Source organism: Gavialis gangeticus, unplaced genomic scaffold, assembly GCF_001723915.1.
Source record: "Gavialis gangeticus isolate Ggan-Ray unplaced genomic scaffold, GavGan_comp1, whole genome shotgun sequence".
Classification (NCBI taxonomy): Eukaryota; Metazoa; Chordata; order Crocodylia; family Gavialidae; genus Gavialis; species Gavialis gangeticus.
The window spans coordinates 46,993,249-47,003,264 of NW_017729000.1; the positions used below are offsets into that span (position 1 = coordinate 46,993,249).

Sequence of the window (10,016 nt, forward strand, 5' to 3'; positions counted from 1 at the left end):
CCTAACATAGAGCGCTACCCCCCCCACCTTTTTTCCCCTTCCTCTCTCTTCTAAACAACCTACAGCCCTCTATTGTCTACTGTCCAGTCAAAAGTTTCATCCCACCATGTCTCCACTAGGCCAACCAGGTCGATTTTACTACTTGCAAGCAGGACAGCAAGCTCCTCTTGCTTGTTCCCCATGCTTCTTGCATTAGTGAAGAGACACCTTAATCCCCCCGAGAGAGCCCTGAGCACCCCCGCTTCCTGAGAGACAACTGTTTCCTTGGTATATACCTGAGCTCTTACCTGGGCAGGTCCTACACCTGGTTGAGTTTTCTCTTGGAAAATCTACTTACAAAGAAAAAAAACTTCTTATAGTTTAAAATCTTATGCAGTGCTAATGCATAAGAAAAAAGGAAAAGAAAACATTGGAACCAACTGATTATTGGTCTACTTTCTTCATCTGCAGTAAAGGAAGTACATCATTCACACAGAACAAACTGGAAGAAGTAAATTAAATTTTAAGATTTCCTATTTTAAATAGTTTACGAAGTCTTGTAATACAATTAAGGAAACTTGGTTAAGTAAATGTGATTTTTTCCATCCACATCCTTAATATGTATGGCCAAGTGATCAAAGAGTGTATTGTTATATAATGCTCTTCTTTCTCTGTGAAAGAAGTCACTTTCCACATGCTGTACATTGTCAAATGTCCAAAAATCAATTAACTAAGATGGCCCTATATGAACCTTATGGCCACAAGTCCCGCCATCCCTACATGGAGAAGGAGATGAACCAAACAATAACAACCAACCAAAAACCCACACAGGATTCAGACAAGAAAAGATAAGAAGAAACTTCCTCTTGACCCATCTTCTCTGAATACAGAAGCCAGTACTAAACTCCCCATGGTACCCAAGCTTCTCTCCAGCCAAAAAAAGCCTTCTACAAAAAATAAAAGTTCACCTGTGTTTTCAGATTTGGAGTCTGCTGCAAGTAGCAGAATAGTTACTCGTGAACTTGATGGAAGTCTCTGTGGGTGCATCTACATGTGCACTTTACTGCAAAGTAAACTAATTAGCTCCATAGTAAAGTGTCACAATCTACACGTGTGCTGGCTTTAGGGCACAGTAAATTAATTAATTCTGCCGTAAGACAGTACCATCAGCAGAGTAATTAACTGCACTGAAATGCACAGGTAGATGCTGACCAGGGAAGCAAGTTGTGCCCTGTCAACCCAGCCAGCTGGGGGCCTGCTCTGCTCCAGCTCAAATTGCTGCTGTCCTGTGCGTACTCATAGACACTGCACCCTGAAGCAATTTCCTCCAGCTCAAACTGCTCTAGAGTTTATTGCATCACATTAATTGTAAGTGTAGATGTACCCTGTAAAAGCATTCTTACACCTTCTCCCATGAGAGATGATACATTCAGACATTTAACTCAGTGGAACACAACATATTTAATGTTGCTTCTCCACCCCTAGCCTTCTCTGCAGTCTTGCTTCACTAAACAAGCACTGGACCCCTTCCTTGGACGCCAGCTACTTTTATTGGTAGAAAAGCTTGAAACATTCTTTAAAAACCTCCTAAGCTGACCAAAGCTAAGAAATCTACACAACTGCTTCTCCGGGGTTAGGAAAACTGCACTGCAGTACAGAGTTCAGACACTCTGATAAACAGGTATGTTCTTTCATTCCAACATCCTGTCAAACCAGCTTTCAAGCCAAACTGGGGAACAGTGTTTAAAGGCATTCTGATCATACAGCAATGTGGCCCATTACAAGTACCTAGACTGATCTAGCCAATTCATTTCAACACTGGCTAGGACTCTATTTGTAAACAGTTTGATCCTAGACACATTGGAAATGGCTTATTCAGCAGTGTCTCCTCGTAGGTTAAGCTCCACAGAAGACAAGATCAGGCACCTTATACTTTCTGTAGTAACTCCCATGTATGCTTTCTACTGCCAGTTTGCCAACAGCATTAACAGTGCTACTGAAAGCAGTGGGACACAGATTCCAAACTCCTGCATGCCAGGATTGTACCAGAAATAATTGTACAATTGTACTAGGATTGTACACTTGCAGTTTTGGCTTGAGAAGATAAACTTGGCAAAATGGTCATATGATGGAAAACAAGCAAAGTGAAGAGCAAGCAAGGAAGAAGGAAAAGCAAGAGAGTAAGGGAAAAGCTATGAGGAAGTGGGGAAACAGACTCTCACATCTTGCCATCTTAAAAGGATTTGCAAAGAACACAGTGAAAACAGCCTGCACAACCTGCCAGAGATGCCTGCTGAGCAGTACTGCATTTTTCACAACACAGCCTCCCCCAGGAATGCACTTACAAAGCTGGCCTTTCACAAGCTTCTCTTTGAAATCAGCACATTTCTGGCCTTTAAGACACTAGGAATCAGTACAAGTTTGCCTTCACACGTAAGCAGCAAGACTAGACTGTTCCTGTTATCTCAGCCGTGGAAAAAGCATTAGAGAATATGAGCATGAAAGAGCTATATACATTTTTTTTTTTAATGTGGAGGATGCTCACAACTGCTAACCTGGCTGTCTAAAGATGACAAGCAAAAGAATATCAGGAAGGACTGGCAAGTCAAAGCGAACACTCCTGTTCAGTGGGAAAGTGTCAGATTTAAGTTGACAAGGGGGAGTTCACTTGTGAAACAACAAAAGCTTGATTTGCTAAGAGGATGGTAATAAGAAACATCAAGAGTCAGTCCTATGGGAGCGGGAGATAATGGGTTTAAATGTACCCATGTATCAGTACTGAACACCAACTTAGGTATACCCAGACTTTTCTTCAGCACAGAACTGTGTTAGTAGATGGCTGAGAGACTGATGTCCAGGGATCCTGGTTTTCTCTGCCAATGCCTCTCACTCCCAACCCACAGTCCTTCACTACCTCAGTTGGTGCTCCTGACTCCCAACGCAGTCCCCTGGCCCTGCCGGTGCCCCTCACTCCTGACCTGCAGCCCCATCCCCAGCCCTGTCAGCAGGGGCCCCCAGCTGCCCCCCCCCCGAGTGGACACACAGGATGGTGGTCTGTGGGGACACAGGAGGGACAGGCTCCAACATGAGGAGCATGCAGCACACCTCATGAGGAACCACAGGCAGCAGCTGGGGCACCACACACTGCCCCGTGCCATCGGCTGGGGCTGGGGCATGGCGGAGAGGATCAGCGGCACACGCCACAGCAACAGCTTTAAGCGGACCACAGCTCTAGCCCGGGCCATGCTGCGGGCAGCAGGAAGAGGGTACGGGGCTCCAGGTGCTCTCCACTGTGCCTGGGCTGAAGTGCAGCAGCTATGGCTCCTGCAGGCAGTTGTGGAGCTAAATGGGCCTCTGATGCAGGCTGGAAGGAGGAGGAGGGCATGCCTGTGGCACCTGCCCTAGGCTGGAGCTCCCATGCCAAGCCAGGCAGCCTGGCCTAGTGGTGCTGGCCTCAGCCACCACACCCCAAACAAGGGCATGCAATCAGAATGTAACATACTACTACATATTGATCCAACTGGCCTGTGTGCAGATAAAGAAATAGGACATGCCGAGATATGTAGAGCCTATCAGCTGTAACTGGGACACCCCTAATGTAACTTCCCCTTTCCAGCTCCAGGAAGTAATTTTCCAATATAGAGCTTTTAATAGCAAATATACTCAGCACCGACAAATCCTAGCTGCTGGCAACATGCCTGGAATTTAAATTATGTTTTGGATAGATACAATCCCAGTATCTGTAAGAAAGAAACAGTCTCTGCTTCTATATTTTCCATAATTGACAGGTACTGTCCATGCTCTGCACTGAGAGTTCTATAGCTATACACAGCGGTAAAGTCTGCCAGAGCTGCATTACAGACAAATATTTACTTTATTTGTACTCGTAGTGAATCCTTCCTTAAAGGGTTGCCCAATTCCTGCTCCATGTCATTACTAACTTAGTGCAAGAGAATGACAGGGTACTTCCTCTAACCCTTTCCAGAGCAAGCAAAAAGCACCTCTAGTTTGCTGATCACTACTTCTGCTAGCTTTAATTTTCAAGAACTCCATCTGTCAGACTTTCTTCTACTTATTAATAAGTGTCAACATTTTTTTTGTCAAAAAACTTTCCACAAAGAACAACCTAATTTAAGTGTAAAGAATTCTTGGTCAACTCTTAGTAGGATTATCGTATTAGATATCAGTATGAGGTAATGTGTTACTTACACACTTGAGTTTTGTTTGGAGTTTGTCTTTGGACATGATCAAAGATTGATCATGCCAGTTAGCAAGCAGGCCTTCACACCTCAAGTCCAATCAGGACTGAAACTTTCTGCCATACTTGACCTGGCTCAGATCAGCTGTCCGTCCCTAACAACATGCAAATACCACATAAAAGCATCAGCCAATCTGGATGATCTAATCACATATAGACCTTCCTCTCCACCAACCTGTTTTAGCAGCTCTTCTTCCTTACCACTAGACCATTTGACTCAGAGAGCAATATTCTTAACCCGGTTTTATTTCACTTCAGTTTAAGCAACCACAGACAAAGTACTGCAGTCTCCAATTTTGCAAAGAACTTGCCCTGGGTTGAGAGGGGGTAGTGGGAAATCCCCTCCCTTACTCTCCCTAACATCTTGCCTGAGGTCCACTACTTGACCAATCATAGACACAAGTCTATTTGCATGAGCTTCCCATGGCCTTAGTGTATGGCTCTGCTGGTGTAAAAACCTACAAGCCCCAGTGATCATCTTCCAAGGAATCCTGACCCAAAGTCTGCCTTGTTGTTGGATTACTGACATAGTACCTTCAGAAGACTAAGCAGTAGGGTTGTATAAGGTAGCCCATGATATCCAGGAACTGATAGATTCCCTTGACTTTGTCCAGGCAGTTGGAGAGTTCTGCGCAGTTGGCCATATTCAAGATCTCATGTTAGCAAGGTTGCCCCTGGCCTGAATTACTTAATGGAATTGTTTTTGTATCACTGCAAGAGCTAGGCCATAGGGGATGGGGAAGCAGGGAGGAGGCTAGGAGTGGGGGTACAGCCACTCCTGCAGTGCTAGTCACTGCTTCTGCACCCCACCTTTTGCAAAAACCTGGATCTGCTTCTGGCTGTAAGGCCAAAATATCATCTTTGCACTTCAAAGCTAAGGAACACCCCCTGACCTCAGATGGTGCACACTCTCTCAGGGTGCCCTTTACTACACTTGCAATTCATCCAGATGATGACAGCACTTCCTCTGCAAATAAGATTATGACATCTCAAGGCTGGTCTTGAGCATTTTCAATGACGATAGATGCAAAATCTCAGAGTTCTTGGCCAATTTTGGTTATGATGTTGAAATTCTTCTGCGTACTTAAGGTCCCCTATGTATATTTTAATTGAATATGACAAGGGGTATAGCTGCATTCTGTTACTAGTCAGCACTATCAATGTTTCCATTAGAGAAGAGAAGGTGCTGACCTTCCTTGAACACCAAGTGGTTCTGTGGTGAGTCAAACTCCCCATTTTTGGGAAAAAGAGCTCAGAAGACAAAAACTACTGAAGTGCTGGACAAATTCTATTCTTCCTTCAGGATGTCAGACATGCAAGTGGTCCCCTACTAGACTGCTATTTTGGCCATGTTGAACTTCAACAGCTTTAAGTTTAAGGAACTTTTGGGGAGGGGTGGGGTGAGGAGTGTGTGGGAAGGAGCTTCTTTGGTAATTAAAGGACGCTGCTAGTACGACCAGAATTATCTAGAGGACTTACCTAGAAGACAGAACAAGTTGATGATGGAGATTTGTCTCTTAACCAGTAGCGTGCTAGGATTCTCAGGAACTGATCCCTTTGCCTATGTCCTGTAACATACATAAACTAATCAAAAAACATTTCTGCCAAGACATGTGGGATATTATTTATATGCCCCACCCAAGGACTCTTGCCCCAAGGATCCTTCAAATTCAGTCTGGTTTGGAAGAATGACACTAAAAAATCCCCTAGCCATATAACCCTAGCTGTGAAATAGTTTGACTGCTGGTTAGAGGTTGCCTGTATTAAAAAAAAAAAAAAAAAAATCATTCCTTCACATGCCCACTCCATGAGGTAGGATGGAGGTCAAGAGTTAAGAAGTGACCAGAGGAAAGTTACATTTCACAAGATGTTTTAAAGTTTCAGAAGCTGTTTCTAGGGGTGCACTGATGTATTGGTTGGCTATTGAATCAGCACTGATAAAAGGAGAAGTGATGTTATTGGCTAAACGGCTTTTTTTGGTCATTATAGTTGATAATTATAGCCGTGTGCCTAGAACACTCTGGTAAGTGTAGTCTGGTCCTTGTGCACCAGCGCTGGTTGGCACCTGCAGCAGACTACAGGTCCTGGCAATGGGATGGGAAGGGGGTGCCAGGGAATGGTCACGGGGCACCACGCTCAGCAATAAACAGAACATTACTGGCTCCTGCTGCTGCTGCCATGGCAGTGCCAGGTGCACAGCAGAGGCCTGAGCACCAGGGTTGCCATGGAAACATTGAGCTGAGAATGGATCGGGTAGAGTGCTGTGCAAGGGCCATTCTGCTCTACCAGGCACCTTTGCAAAAGTGGCTTCTCCCTGGTGGCTGCAGGAGCTCTGCTGTGCAGGGCCTGCCAGTGCCGAGGCAGCGGTGTGCTCTGGGGCCAAACACACCTGGCACCGCTGTCCATGCAAGAGTCCACCCTGCCCACCTGTGACAGCAGCTCAGGCAGCGTGGAGAGTGGGACTGCAGGTAGGAGCTGTGGGTGAGGGGAAGACTGTGTGGGAATAAGGTGGTCACCACCTTCCCCAACAATGGCCAGACCAGACAAGTGGTGTGCATAGGTGGCTGTGTTTAGAAATGCAAAACAAAAAAAGGTTTATGTCACTAGCCTAAAATGCCTTATCGGTATCGGCCAAGAAAATCTTTATTGGTGCACCCCTAGTTGTTTCTGTTCTGAAGAGATCCATTAGTTCCCCCTTGGAACTGTTTCTGAAGGAGGCAGGGTGAGAGTTTCTGGCTGTGCCCTGACTAATTTGAAGCCACATTTTAAATCTGGGCCTACCTCATTCTAGGTCAGTGCCCAAACCTGGGCAGCTCACTAGATAGTTCTTCCTTGTTTTGACTTGGGTCCACCCTGGACTCAAGAAACCTTCTTAGAATCGTAGAGAATAAGGCTGGAAGGACTCCAGCCCACTCAAAATCAGATACTTTGATCAGTCTGTCAAACATCACAGTATAGCTATTGATAGTGTCCTTCCCATAGACATCCCCTATTTGTGGAGCATGATATGACTGTTAAAGCACATGCGTGTTTGGCAGTGAACCATTGGTGCCTGCCACTGTAAGGGAAGGAGCAGGCAGCCACCGGGTGCCTGGTGAGGGCAGCCATTTTCAAACATAGGCCAGAGGCAGCAAGGCAACATTGGGCTGAGCTGCTCCTGGAAGACCCTGGAAGTAACGGTGAGGCTATGGGGAAGGAGGCGGCCTCACTGGTCCTGGGCATGACTGAAAACTGCATCCTGCTGGGGAAGGAAGGCCTGGTGGGACTGCCGGTGGTGCAGCACCTCCACCCAAATACCAGGACCGCTCACTTCCCTGGTGAAAGGTGGGTCGGGGCACCTTAATAACCCCACCCCCACAACACTGTGGGTAAGGGGAGCAGGCACAGCTACAGGGATGTAGGGCCCCAGGAAAGGAGTGGGGCCAGGTACAGCTGCCGCCACCTGAACCGGCAGGGTAGAAAGACCTTGGAGGCCCCAGGGAGGGGATAGTTGCATAGCCCCAGGGAAGGGGCAGTCAGGGAGCCCTAGAAAGAGGGCAGTAATAAAGACCCTGCCAGGGGGTGAGTAGGGCTGAGGGTTAGTCTGAAGGGCAGCCCCAGGGGGGCTGTGGGATGGCCAGAAGGGCAGCACATGGGCCAACCCCCATACAATCAAGTTGTGTGTGAGAAGCCTGGTGAGGGGCTAGGTCAGTTAGCCCTCCGTTCGGTGAACTGGCTGGTCACAAACCCCAAGGTGAGGGTTGCAGGAGAGGCCCAAGAGACTGCATGTTGCCAGCTGAGGCATGACTCAGATAAGCCTGATGGCCTTTGGAGCCACTCAAGGGACCAGGGCAGAGCGAAGGGGGCACAGTATCGTGTGGCAAGCAAGAGACCCTGTGAGAGAGGGTGGAGTGCAAGAGGCCTCAGTGAGAGGTGGGCAGTGTGAGTGTGCGAGTGAATGAGACCTGAGGAAGGACTAAGTTGACCCGGCTTTAGGCCAGCACATAGCATCTGGTATGCTACAATGAGAGACATGGGCCACAGTATAAGAGAGGTATGGAGCCGTAGATAGTGCCCCCTGGCACTGGGGCATGGAGTAGGCACTCTGCTGTTACAGTAAACTTGTGGTAAATGCAGGAAAGTCATAGCAGGCCTGATTGGGCAAACTGCCCTATGTAGACAGGTGGGCCGGCTGACTTGAGACGTAACCCCAAGCTTGCCCGTCACAGTGTGTTTGCTGCTCTTTATCTCATAATGACTTTACAACAGCAATTCAGTCCCAAATGTACCTAGGACTCCTTTGGTGAAATTCCCTTGTGAAGAGAGAATTACATCTCTCTACCTCTGAATCGTTAAAGAAAAAAAACGAAGAGCTTAGTCTTTGAAGACTCCACACTTGTTTAGTTTTCTTGGCTTCAAGACTGCATTTTATTCTGATGCTTGCAATTTGTTCCCCAGTTCATACCCTTATATCTTTGTTTATGCATAAAAGAGCAAGTGCTGTATGTGCTTCCCATAGAAAAAAGGCAAAGCATTAGGTATAATATCATCACTGAAGCTTTTTCCAACTATATCAATCCTGCAATTATACAGTATAAAAATTGGATGCTTATCTTGCTGGGATCCTATGACCCCAGCTGACTTCCTGCCCTTTGGGCAGGGGGCCGGACTTGATGATCTTCCGAGGTCCCTTCCAACCCTAATGTCTATGAAAAGACTTTCAGGTCTTGCCACTATGTGGTACAGCTGAGACAGCCATGAAGCTTGCACCAGATACATGAAAACATACTGATACAGGAAACATTATGGGGTAGGTCTTCAGCTGGGGTGAATGGCAATAGCTTCACTGAATTTCTGTGACAATAATACCAGTTGCAGATCTCCCCATAAATGTAGGAATCTGCAACAGCTCTACAAGGGGCTGTGAAAGAAAAGTCCTTATACTCACATGGAGCTCCCTGCAGGGGAGGGGCCCTCCACACACAGATTTCACAGACATTAGGGCTGGAAGGGACCTCGGAAGATCATCAAGTCCAGCCCCCTGCCCCAGGGGCAGGAAGTCAGATGCGGTCATAGGATCCAAGCAAGATAAACATGCAAATTTCTCTTGAAGGTGTTCAATGTGAGTACTTGAACCACCTCCAGCTGGCAGGCTATTCCAGACCTTGGGGGCTCAGACAGTAAAGAAATTCTTCCTTATGCCCAGCCTGAAATGGTCTTGCAGGAGGAGTTTATAACCGTTCAACCTTTTCATCCCTTGAGGCGCTCTGGTGAACACCCCTTATAAGCTTATAGATGGCCATCAGATTGCCCCTGAGCCTGTGCTTTTCCAGGCTGAAGAGCCCCATGGCTCTCAGCCTCTTATCATAAGGTCTGTTTTCCTGACCTCTGATCATGCAGGTGGCTCTTCTCTGAACTCTCTCAAGTTTCACCACATCCTTTTTGAATTGTGGAGCCCAAAACTGGATGCAGCACTCCAGCTGCAACCTCACCAAAGCCGAGTACAACAGGAGAATGACATCCTGGGATTTGCTTAAGAAGCATCTATGGATGCAAGCCAGCGTTTTGGTCACTTTACTAGCTGCAGCATCAAACTGATGGCTCTTGTTCAACTTGTGGTCAGTCATGACTCCCAAGTCCCTTTCATCCATAGTGCTAGCCAGCGTAGCACTGCTGAGCCTATAAGCATGCTGCAGGTTTTCCCTCCCAAGGTGGAGAACCTTGCATTTTTTGGTGTTAAACACCATCAGGTTCTCATCTGCCCATTTCCTAAGCCTGTCAAGGTCAGCCTGGATTGCCC

At 46.9% G+C, this 10,016-nt stretch overlaps 1 long non-coding RNA gene across 1 annotated transcript in view; it reads right to left on the reverse strand.

Annotated features, from left to right (window-relative positions):
* Nucleotides 1-5,715: 5,715 nt before the first annotated feature.
* The window catches only part of LOC109290187, a 14,529-nt gene continuing 10,228 nt past the window's right edge, over nt 5,716-10,016 (reverse strand). The window contains exon 2 of the long non-coding RNA XR_002095555.1: nt 5,716-5,805. This is a non-coding gene — a long non-coding RNA (uncharacterized LOC109290187). The remainder of the gene's footprint in view (nt 5,806-10,016) is intronic.